This window comes from Sander vitreus, chromosome 8 (assembly GCF_031162955.1).
Source record: "Sander vitreus isolate 19-12246 chromosome 8, sanVit1, whole genome shotgun sequence".
Taxonomy (NCBI): domain Eukaryota; kingdom Metazoa; phylum Chordata; class Actinopteri; order Perciformes; family Percidae; genus Sander; species Sander vitreus.
In genome coordinates, this window is record NC_135862.1 from 28,189,988 (window position 1) to 28,203,077 (window position 13,090).

The following is a 13,090-nucleotide window of genomic DNA, read 5'->3' on the forward strand; positions in this document are numbered from 1 at the left end:
ATTCTCATCCACCTATAGAGGTGCCTCTCACTTGGACCTTGGGACTTCCAGCCCATACACAGCACAGATGTTCCTGTATACTATGCCAGCCACTTGGTTCCGTATCTGCCTGCATCTTACACCCTGCTGTTATGTGCTTAACTGTCTCAGGGGCGTCTTTACACAACCTGTACCTGGGGTCCTATCTGGTATGGTAAACCCTGGTCTTTATCTATCATGTGCTTAGCGCCTGTTCTTGTGCAGCCATTATTAACTGTTCTGGTAAACACAAGGTTGTCAAATTAATCAAGAATCCACTTAGGAAATAAATTCAGTCACCCTCCGTAAAGCTGTACTGTGCGCAACCCGGTTTATTATACATATTTAGGGCCCGAGCGCCGACAGTGGCGAAGGCCCTATTGAAAGTGTGAGGCACCTATTGTTTTTGTAAGGATTATTATTATTATTACTAGGGCCCGAGCACGAAAGGACTTTAGGATGCACGAAAACTCTCGAAGTTGTGCAGCCATGTGCAAAATAGAAAATTCTTTGATCTGAGTTCACATTTAGGCTTGAGAGTGGTATGGTTGCTCTATAGCACCCCCTAATTGGTTTTAGCACTTGGGCACATTTTTGACGGCCTCAGTATATACGAAAACGTTTCCCTTTATTATAGAGTGACAGTGGATAGACACGAAAGGGGGAGAGAGATGGGGGATGACACGCAGCACAGGGCGGCAGGCCGGATTCAAACACGCGCCGCTGCAGGACTCAGCCAACATGGGGCGCACGCTCTTACTGGGTGAGCTAGAGGAAAACTCTAGAATTATTAGGGCCCGAGCGCCGACAGCGGCGAAGGCCCTATTGGAACTGAAGGAATTATTATTCTTTTTCCCGGGATGAATTGCCTTTTTGAGGGGCTTACCATACTCAAAAACTCACCAAAATTGGTGGTCGCATCAAGTCTGGTGAAAATGTACGTATTTTAAGGGTTTCGGGAATAGGCGCACAAAAACGGCTCGCTAGCAAACCCTACAAAGTTAAAAAATTGTATCCCCTGCAGTGCGTTTAACGTAGACACACGAAACGTGGTACACATATGTATCATGTCAAGACGCAGCGTCATTGGAGCCATACCCTAAACCCAACAGGAAGTCTGTTTTGAATTGAAAGTTCCAAATTAGTGCGATTTTGGCCACGTGTCATACTTTAACGAACTCGTCCTAGAGATTTAATCCGATCAACTTCAAATTTGGTCTGTGCCATCTTAAGACGTTAAAGATGAAAAGTTGGCTCGAAACCTTTCATGATTCATAAGACTCTAACTCTGAGGACATTTACCGGACAAAATTGACTCAAAGTCATAGCGCCCCCTAGTGGCAACAGGAAGTAGGCCTAAAAGTCAAAGTGCTATACTTTAACAAACTCCTCCTAGAGATTTCATCCGATGGACTTGAAAATGGTCTGTACCATCTCAACACCTTAAAGATGAAAAGTTATTAAAAGAAAAACTTTTCGTCAAACGGTGTGGGCATGGCGTTGCGGCCATTTTGAGTGTTTAGCGGTGAACGAGAAAGTAGCTGTACATTGTCATATCTGCTTGAAATTAAACAGAATCAACAAGGGTCCAAGCCTGAGGACATCTACAGACCAATATTTACTTTTGGTCATAGCGCCCCCCGCTGGCAACGGGAAATGCGCCTTATATGACAAACATCATCCGATTTACATGAAACTTATAATGTGTGGTTGACATGTGATACTGAGCCGCCCCCTATAATTTAACCACGCCAACTTACTCAGGCCACGCCCCCTTTCATAACATTTGAACCGTTTAAGGTAGAGTCTTGTGTGAGGTGTCATTGAACTCAGCAGAGTTCCTTCTTCATTGGTGATGGTTTGACCCGCCCCCTAAGCTTTAGCCACGCCCCCTTTCATAACCAATGACCCGTTTGATGTAGACCCTTGTGTGAGGTATCATTGAACTCATTGGCCCCCCTTTGGCCCGCCCTCTATGTGTAAGCCACGCCCCCTTTCATAAATGCTGACCCATCTAAGGTTGAGTCTTGTCTGAGGTAGCATTGAACTCAGAAGAGTTCCTTTTTAATTGGTGATGGTTTGACCCGCCCCCTATAATTTAGCCACGCCCCTTTTCACAGCTAATGAACTGTATGATGTAGAGTCTTGTGTGAGGTATCGTTGAACTCAGCAGGGAGTACCTTTTCATTGGTGACGATTTGCAGCGTCTGAGTGCCGCGCAAATGCAAGGTCGAGCGGCGTTCGCCAGTAACCCCGACGCTCAGAGGCGCGAGGGCCCGTCCATCGCTGCTTGCAGCTTTAATTATTATTATTTTCCCGGCAAATGAATTGCCTTTTTGAGAGGCTTAACATATTCAAAAACTCGGACTTGATGCGGTCGCATCAAGTCTGGTGAAAATTCACGTATTTTAAGGGTTTCAGGAACAGGCACGCAAAAATGGCTCGCTAGCGCCCCCTACAAAATTAAAAAAATGTAGCCCCTGCAGTACATTTAACGTAGACTCACGAAACTTGGTACACATATGTATCATGTCAAGACGCACAGAAAACATCATTGGAGCCAACAGGAGAAAGTTCGAAATTAGTGTGATTTTGACCATTTCCACATGTCGTACTTTCACGAACTCCTCCTAGAGATTTCATCCAATCAACTTCAAATTTGGTCTGTGACATCTTAAGACGTTAAAGATGAAAAGTTGTTAAAAGAAAAACTTTTCGTCATAAGGTGTGGCCGTGGCCGCAAGGAGCAGCATCCGCCAGTAACACCAATGCGCGCAGAGGCGTGAGGACCTGTCCAATGCTGCTTGCAGCTTTAATAAATATTGTACTCACTATGCAACAAAATTAACATGGTAAAATGTTGTTCGGGTGAGTCTTTTCAGTTGCTGAGGCTCACAGTGATCCATGACGCACAGGAGGCGAGATGCATGGATCCATCTCCACACGAAGAAGCGCAATGTCGGGTGGGCAAACTCACGTGTGATGCATAATTAATCCCGTAGATTATATGTACACAAGGTGTAAGAAATTAACCCAACCCGGACCACCAAACATTGGGCTGAATGCAGCAGCTTCAAAGGGCTGTTTGGATGTCATTAACATAATGTAAAAAAGTGGTAAAAAACTACGTTTTAACCAGTTTTTAAAGTTTTGGGCATTTCTGCCTTTATTGGATAGGAAAGCTGAGATATGAAAGGGGAGAGAGAGAGGGGGGAAGCCATGCAGGAAAACTGTCACAGGTCAGATTCGAACCCTGGACCTTCTGCGTCAAGGAGTAAACCTCTGCATATGTGCTGAGACTGAATATACCATGCAACATTGGTTGACTGCTTGGGCATGAAATTAAAAAAGAAAAGGGAAACATACAGACAATTATTGAGCTGTCCTTAATAGCTTTTAAGTAAATGCTGTAATAGTGTCAATGAGACTAATGGCCAATTGGTTTATCATAAAGTAAATCAATATCTTAAACAATAAATCTGGTCATTTGGAAAAATGTTTTTACATCTTTTCACAGTGAGCCTTCAGTGAAAATGATTCACACCTACAGTTACACCTACTGCCTGTCTTTATTTAAGATATTCCCTTTTCACTAGACTTATCTGTTCAATCTGTGCATCAGTTTGAGAGTTTACTCTGCTCTATTTTGAAAATGTGTCAATTACAGGGCACTGCACCTCGGAGAAGGCAGACAGTAAGATACATGTGTAGGAGGCAGAGATGTATAGTAACGAAGTAGAACTACTTCACTACTGTACTTAAGTACTAAAAGGCTGTATCTCTACTCTACTGGAGTATTATTTTTTTCTCCTACTTCCACTTTTACTTCAGTACATATTTTCGATGAGTTTATTACTTTTACTCCGATACATTTTTTATGTGCTGCATCGTTACTCGTTACTAGGGCTGCACGATATTTTGTTACATTGTCTACATCGCCATGTGCGCATGCGCGATAGTCACATCGCAGGATGTTGCGATGTTGATGCTTAAACTTTTTTGCTGCTTGATAGAAAAGTAAACGTTCACCATTCTCCTTTTACACGATTGTTACTGGCCAAGCCTTCCCCTTTAAGACAGGTGGTCATGTGACGTAACGTTAGTCCGACGGGTTTGTTATGGGAAGTGAGGCTCTCCGTGTGTAGAAAAGTACCGTGGCAGGGTAGTGAAGCTACAGTAGACAAGTAGTAAAGTAGTAGCTAGTAGTAGTAGTAGTAGTGTTTTATGTTTGCTGCAAAGACAAACTAAATCACCTGATTAATGCAACGTTAACACAACATCTCCCGACCATTTTTCACCACAGAAAGCTGCTAACAGCCAGGTTAAAGCTCTACAGGGGCTCTACACCACTACATATCCCTTGTGCACTACACCGGTGCACAAGGGATATACTAAATCTGTGGCTACTTGTTTTGATATCGACTGCGTTTTGACTGCCGAGGTGGTAGCGCCGGAAACAACAGAGCTACGGTGAGTTGTTCAAAACCTTTCTTTTTAGTAAACTCTGGGTACACAAACAATGTTCTCAATGCTTTCGTTAAGGTGTAGAGCCCCCGGCGATACTTTGAGCAAAGTTTCATGTTGTGTCAAGCCTTCTTAGTGTTTTAAAAACAGCTATTTTGAGGCTAGCATAAAAGTGCCCCTATTACTCCCATTCAAAAGGCCATTTGACCGAAAAAACGAAAAATACAGTACATCTTAAAAGTGGCGTTCCGTCCCTAAATATGCTTTTAAACGAAAGTTTGACGGGTACATCCACAAAAAGACCCTTGGTTGCATTTGGCGAGAGTTACGCTTTAACCTGTCTCACTTAATTATGCTGCTATAGTTTTAGACTGCTGGGGGACTCCCTTTGACACACTGAGCTTCTCTCTCTCTCTCTTTCCATCTGTGTGCATTCATGTTCCAGAAATGCTTGTTACTAACCTAGCTCTGGGGAGCTTATTCCCCGGAGTCCATATGTTTTTCTTTTTACGCCCAGCATGATTCCTTGGATTAGGGTGGCCCCCTAAATCATGGTTGCAGCCTGTCGCCGAGGTCCTGCTGCGAGCCCTGCTATGCCCTGTTACACCTGATATGCTCTGCAATGCCCTGCTACACCCTGCTACGTCCCTGCTGCGTCCCTGCTACATCCCGTGACGCCCTGCAGTGCCCTGCTGTGCCACGAACTACTACAGCTACTATTTCTAGTCACTGATCCATTATCTTTATTGTGACTATTAGCCACTGTTCATCACACCCCCTACCGGCACCATCAGACACCGCCTACCAAGAGCCTGGGTCTGTCCGAGGTTTCTTCCTAAAAGGGTTTTTCCTCGCCACTGAATGCTTGCTCTTGGGGAATTACTGGAATTATTGGGTCTTTGTAAATTATAGTTTAGTAGAGTGTGGTCTAGACCTACTCTATCTGTAAAGTGTCTTGAGATAACTCTTGTTATGAATTGATACTATAAATAAAATTGAATTGAAATTGAATTAATGTCCCTCTGTCCAAAAATCACGTCAGAAGAGTAGTCACAGCGCTTACTTGCTTTGGTGTTTGTAAAGCATTAAAGTTCATCAAAGAATGGTTCACATTAGAAAAATTCCTTTTTTTAAATTGTATTTTCTATGTAGATGCACTCCACTACAAAATCATCCCAGTAGTAGAATGGGTTTATTATTTTTTTATCAGTCGTGTTTTTTTCATATCGCAATATATATCGCAGGGAGGGAAAAAAATCGCAATGTAAGTTTTTTTCCAATATCGTGCAGGCCTACTTTAGGCTAAACATTTGAAATAATATAAACAATATCATATTCAAACTTTTGACTGCTTTCTTTAATAACTCATCTTAGCACAAATGGTACCCCATTTGTAAGGAACGTACATTTCTGGGATGAGCAGCAGCGCTGAGTATGTGGGTTGCGCCCATGAAAAAATTTGCCAAATCTTCTCTGCCAATGCCAAACAGCTTATTCTGCCATTGACTCGCTTTGGTGTTTGGTGGATTGATGATTCTGCCTATGGCAGTTGGATCGTAGGGTCAAAGTGTGGAGAAGACTCGGAGAATGCTATTCTGATTGCTGCACTGATAGAGTAACACCTTTTGGTGGAGGCAGTGTGATGGTGTGGGGCGGCATCTCCCTCACTGGAAAAACAAGGCTTGTCATCATTGGAGGAAATGTCAATGCAGAGAGATATAGAGATGAGATTCTGCAACCAGTGGCAATCCTATATCTCCACAGTCTGCGAACTCTATCCTCCAAGATGACAATGCTCGCCCCCACAGGGCGGGGATTATCAGAGACTACCTCCTGAATGTGGGAGTGCAGATGATGGAATGGCCTGCCAGCAGTCCTGACCTCGACCCCATTGAACACTTGTAGGATCAGCTTGGGCGTGCTGTTCGTGCCAGAGTGACCAACACAACCACGTTGGCTGACTTGCGACAAATGCTGGTTGAAGAATGGGATGCCATCCCACAGCAGTGTGTGACCAGGCTGGTGACCAGCATGAGGAGGAGGTGCCAGGCTGTTGTGGCTGTGTATGGTTCTTCCACACGCTACTGATGCTCCTGTTTGTGAAATGAATACATTGTTAAATTGCCCATATGTCTTGTTTCTCCAAACTTCAATCATCCAATCCACCAAACGAGTCAATGGCAGAATAAGTTGTTTGGCATTGGCAGAGAAGATTTGGCAAATCTTTCATGGGCGCAACTCCACATACTCAGCGCTGCTGCTCATCCCACATATGCATGTTCATACAAATGTGGCACAATTTGAAAGGGAACTAAACAGGCTTTCCAACGGTATAAGATTTATTGCCAAAAAGCATTGTTACCACAGAGAAATAATCTACCAAACTATACTAAGTTTATATAACATAATACTTGTACTTTTTACTTTCAGTACTTGAGTAGTACATTTTAAAATAAACTACTTGCAATACTTAAGTGCAAAAAATGTTAAATACTTTAGTACTTCCACTTAAGTGTGGTGCTTAAAGAGCACTTCAACTTCTACTCAAGTCACTTTTTTGAGAGCACTTGTACTTTTACTCAAATCTGGGTCTCTAGTACTTTATACATGTCTGGTAGGAGGAAACAAGTTCTAACAACATTGCTGCATTTACTTCTGGTCCTAAAGAGGTCGTAGATTACTTAATATTTCTAGCAATGGAGCTAGAGTCGTAAGAAAGTGTCAACTTCACATTAACCTTGAAAGTCAGCAGTGTAATATTACATCGTTTTTCACTTTGGTTATCATTTTTAATTAACTATAACCAAAACAATAAAATTTCCAAATGCCTGCTTCAGATGCCCAAACCTACCCAAAGGTTTTAAACTAGGCATTCATTTCCACTTCTGCTAACTACTTCCAAGTAGTCCTGCATTTTTTAGCATTTGATTAATAAAAAAAGTGGTCACATTGTGCAGATTTTAACATCTACTCTGGGCAGTCATTAACATAGTGTCTGACAGTTTGTTTTTTAAAGCTGCAATTATTGACTTTTTTATTGTGGCCACTTGGAGCATGTTGCAAACAAAACATTGACATATTATCACCTTATCAATGTGTCAGAAAGCAATTGCTCGTTTACATATCCAGCAGACATAGAGCATTAATTACAGTCTATACCAACTCCTGAGAAAAGCACCTTTAACGGCTAAATGCTCGTTTTATAAAATGTTGTCTTTCTAAAACAAACAAACAGTAAAGTTGTGGGGAATAAAACCAAAAAATGAGCTGAAAGGCACTAAGGGCCTTTTCACACCTGAAAGTATGAACCATGTCCATGTTTTGACATACATACATACATTTGATCTGGTTAGTTTTAGTTTTACATTGCAATAATGCCCCCGCACCAAAGACCTTTACGTGACATACATACGTCCCATCGTCATCACCTACGTGGGCTGCGTCTCCCTATACTTGACATTGATTTGTTTTAGAGGGGTTTGCCATCCTCTCGTATCGTCTCTCTAGTGTATGAGTTATTCCGACTGCTTCTTTCCCCCTTACTACCCCAGCTCTTGTTTTGTTGAGACGCAAGACAGGAACTTTACTTGGGCCTTGAAGAGCTGCAGTATTCATTTAGAGACAAACAAACAAGTGTTTAACTTTAACAAATTATCAATCAGGAAAGACAGCTTAGCCAATTATTTTACTTTATCACAGAGTTCAGCATCTAGTCTGGAGCTTTTTCCACCTGACATCACCTTAAACAGGGGAGATTTGATCACTGCTCTTTCCTTTGCCAATTCCCCTCTGATTGTGGGATTCAGCATCAGGCTGTTTTCCTTTTAGATCCTGACTCTTACATTGGGTAAGCAAATCCAGTGTAGCTTCTTTTTGGAGATGTTTTCTCTTTCTGACTGTTTAGTCAAATATCACGCCCATGGAGGTGCTGTGGCGATATGCCTCTGACACTTATACTGATATGCTGTAAATGCTTGGCAGCGAAATGTAAAGATGTTACTTTACTCTTAATTTTTTGGGGGGCATTTCTGTGCCTTTAATGGATAGGACAGCTGAGGTATGAAAGGGAGATATGCAGGAAACCGTCACAGGTCGGACTCAAACCCTGGACTTCTGCGTCGAGGAATAAACCTCTTCATATGTGTGCCCGCTCTACCAACTGAGCTAACCCGGCCACGATAGCACTTTACTCTTGCCTCTTGCATTATATATATTTCACATCTCAGCAACATGTCTACGGACTTCTCTGTGTACCCTGGAGGCATTGGCGGCACTGCTGAATCTTTAGCATGCTCTTTGAAATTATAGGGAGCTCCCCAGAGAGGGGCAACAATACAGCAGTGTAACATACAATAATATTTTCACTCCGTGACACTCGCTGACTGCAATTATAAACAGCACAGAAGTGTAGGAAACCCACTTCAAGTTACTATACAAAACAGACTGTCCTCCAAAAAACTACGCCATAGATCTTTTGTACAAGCAGCTTATTACAACCTAAATTTGTGTAGGCGAGATGCAGATGCCGGCTTGGTTGGCCAGCTCGCGGAGCTCAGAAGGGGGGAAGCCTGGCGCTGGAATGATGCCTCAATTCTGAAGTTGCGACAGGAGGGACGCATAGCAAGGCGAGTGCTCCTGTGCCAGCCGTCCGGAGAGATAGAAACTATCTCCTGCAGGATATCACTGCCTGGAACCTGATCCGCCAAAAGAGTATCAAAATCGGAATCAGACATGGTTGTAGCAAGCAACAGAATGATAAAAGGACGAGAAAAACTTTTGCCATATGGATTTGCCTGAAATGACAACTGACAGTGGCAGAAAGGAGAACAGATTTTAAAGCAGGGATGCAATGATGTAATTGGCACATGGAAATCATGTCAAATTCTGGTTGGTTTAACTGAAGAGTGAACGCCCAGAATCAGATGATTAGGAAAGAGAGAGAGGAGAATGAAAGCATAGAAGTCTTCCTGAATGAACTTACACTGTGCTTCATTAAAACTACTGATACCGCACAGTACAAGTCCTGGATTTAAATGTTTACTTTAAATGAAAATAGTAAACATCAGCACTAGTGTTGCTTTTGTCAACGAAAATTATGACTAAATATCGTCGTCAATGAAGCTTTAGCACGTGACGAAAACGAGACGCAACGTAAATGCTGGTCATCTGACGATAACTATAATTAAATGTATAATTTCAATATTGTTGACGAATAAAAACGAGACTAAATGTGGTTTACAAAATAAAAACTATGCTAAAATGTCTCTTCATTTTTGTTGACCAAAACGAGACAAGACAAAATGTTATAATGTTATTTTGTCTCGTTTAGTCGCATTATTATTATTATTTTGCATTATTTCTGTTCCCTGTGTCTCACTTCAGGGGCTGCATCAGGTCACAATCGGGTTGCACTGCGGGACACAGGCGGCGTTACTTCCTCAAGCCCTGTCACGGCATTATTTCATTTAGAAGATGCAGCAGTGAGTGAGCGACTGAGACGAGCGTAAATGAAAACAAACTAAATTAAGTCTGACACAGAGAAAGGGACCATTACATAGAAGTGGAAAAGAAAACGGAATGTGTTGTGGAAAAAGATGGGGAGAAATGCAGCTACAAAATCACAGGAAAAAACACCACGAACCTTAACCTCTTAAGCCCTAGGCCTTTGGATCACGCCCCTACTCAAAAATGATATATCCAAAAGGAATGGAGTATATCTCTGCAATTACAAGGTCTATTTTAATGATCTTGGTATCATAATAAAGGTAACACTTGTGGGCTTCATGTAGAGGTGTAAGCATCAATATATATATATGTTACTGGGTCAGAGTAAAGCACAGCATAAATTAAAGATTTAATTTCCGCCTAACAAAACTTATCAATTGTTAGAGAGAATATGCCACTGGAATAATGCAGTTGCAAAACCTCTAGAAACCCATAGCACAACATCTAAACATTACCTGTGAAAAGATTTAGGCTTATAAAGTGAAGCAGAGCAAAGTTAGAGGGGTTTTAGCAGAAGCATGTTTAGGCGGACATTTGGATACCATCTGTGCCATTTGACTCTTCTCAGGTACCAAACTTTAAAACACATTACATTTCACTTATATGTCCCTGTAGGTATTTATTCCATCTAAATATAATGTTTCTGGCTTTGATCTTTAATCAAATCTACATTTTTGTCCATTCAAGTAAAACCATACAAAGGAAATTAAGTTTGACTCTTACTTGAGCACATTTATTTACAATAAAACAAGCAATAAAACTTATCTGGTAAAACACAGGTAAGAACACAGTTAATAAACAACAATTAATTGTACTGTACATAAAATCTAACACATTTCCATCCTGCCACTGCTGGAAGAAGTTCTTTTTTTTAACACAGGTAAGAACACAGGTAATAAACAATTACTTTTATATACACTAAATATTTCCATCGTGCCACTGCTGGAAGCTGTTCTTGTTTTAACACAGGTAAGAACACAGGTAATAAACAATTACTTTTATATACACTACATATTTCCATCGTGCCACTGCTGGAAGCAGTTCTTTTTGGAGTTAAGGCACAGAGGGACCTGGTACTTTCTGCAGTAAATAGGCGTCTTCACCCTTGGGTTCCCAGTATCCTGGAACTTCCTGCAGTATCTCCTAAACTGGGTAGCATCACCTCCATAGTACATAGGCATGCAGGTGGTAGGTGGTGGTGGTGGTGGTGATGATGGTGGTGGTGCTGCTGAGCCTTCAGCAAACTTTAACATGTCTGCAGCAAGCTGCTCCCTGAAAGTCTTCTGCTGTGTGGCTTTGTCGTGTTGGGGGTATTTACCTCTCTTGTGCAGCTCCTTGTGGAGAAGGAAACTGTTCACCACTGCAATGTCCACAAAATGATAAAAAAAAAGTCCTGTACCATTTCATTGTTTTATGGTGAACACTGTAATAGCCGATCAACGCATCGGAGAAATCCACACCACCCATGTAACGATTGTAGTCAGCTACAGCATCTGGAACAGGTACAGCCTTAGTCTGCCACACACCAGCGCTTTTTTACTTTCCGTTTCACGGTATGTACACTGAAGGCTTTGTGTACTGTAGAGCACATAGTCACTTCACGGGTGTCCATCCACTTTACAAACAAAAGTTTGTCTTCTCTCAGCCACCGCAAATCACCCTCACAGCCTTTTTTGGGTAAGCTGTCCCACAACAACCAATGCTTTTGCTGAGCAAATGCTGAAAGAGGGCAGAGCTGGTGTAAAGTTGTCTACAAACAGTGTGTAACCTCCTCCGATCAGAGGGAATGGTAGAAGGTCCATCACTGAGGAGTAGCTCAGACCCTGGCCTGAGTGTCAGAGCCAATAGAATTGAGTGACTCAGGATCAATGTCAACAACACCAGTCAACCACAATGAGGCTTATACACTGTAGGCCAATAGATGCCTCTATTTAATTCATGTTAGAAACCTCCCTCGGAACTGAAAATGCCGGTAGACTGTTTCAAAGGGACACAAAGTTCGAACACAAGTTTTCATCACAAAACACCAAAGGTAAGACATAATTCATGGTTATGGTTGTATAACGTGACGTTACTTTTTTGCTCTTCTTTGGCTGCTATCTCGGTGGTTTTTTGTTGTAGAGTGGTAAGACATATAGCGTTGGAATCAGCGGAGTTTCCCCTTTCATATGACATATTGTTTGTGTGGATAGTATGAAAACAAAATCGCTAGTGTGACATAGTGTGAAATGTGCACCATACTTGTGTTTTTTCCCATGTGCTCATTTAGTTGCTTGGTGTTGGATTTGTATTTTGTGTAGATAAAAATGGTTATCATGGGCGTTTAGCCAAGTTCCGTCCCATTAAGCAGATATGCTATATGAACATGTTGTTACGTGTTTAGCATGCCCATGTATGGTGTTTGCTCTGAGTTACATCACCGCCACCGGTTCGGGCTTAAGAGGTTAAGAGACATCTCAAGCCATTCCAAAGCCTTTTTTCTATGATGCAGGCATCATAGAAAAAAGGCTAACAAATTATTGTTGTATAAGCATAGCTGCTTATACAACAATAATTTGGTTTTAACTCAACAAACACTAATTCCACCATAATATTGTGCTTTGAAACAAAACTGTTACAAGTTCAGTTATTTATTTCCATCATTTGGGTTAATGTTAGGCCCTGTAATTAGCCAACGGAATTTTAAAATCTGTAAGTAGTTTCAAAGACGAACATTTGATATTTGTTACAACTTAATTTCATGACAAAGTATAGTTTAACAGTCATAACTAAAATTGTGCATAGAATTTGAGCCAGTAAACAAGGAGCTAATGGTTCTTCCATAAAAGTTAGATTAATATAGCGTGTAATGACAGACATTTAGCGTGTAAGGGCATGTTTATGTAACCCTCCTATTATTATTTGGGGTCAATTTGACCCCAGGCTGTTTTAGCTGTATAAAACATAAAATAATCCTACAGTCTTTTGATTTCAATTGCAATTCAATTGCAATTTCAGTGGCACTTCTAAAATATTTTGGAGCATCCTCTGCCGCTGGTCAGGATGAGCCACCTACCTCCCCCGCTACACAGGACTCTGCTGGAATAGTCTCAGTGCCTCAGGA

At 41.6% G+C, this 13,090-nt stretch overlaps 1 protein-coding gene across 1 annotated transcript in view; it reads right to left on the reverse strand.

Annotated features, from left to right (window-relative positions):
- The window catches only part of LOC144522554 (spondin-1-like), a 279,723-nt gene that overhangs the window by 221,303 nt on the left and 45,330 nt on the right, over positions 1-13,090 (reverse strand). The gene's annotated exons all lie outside the window — the stretch shown is intronic.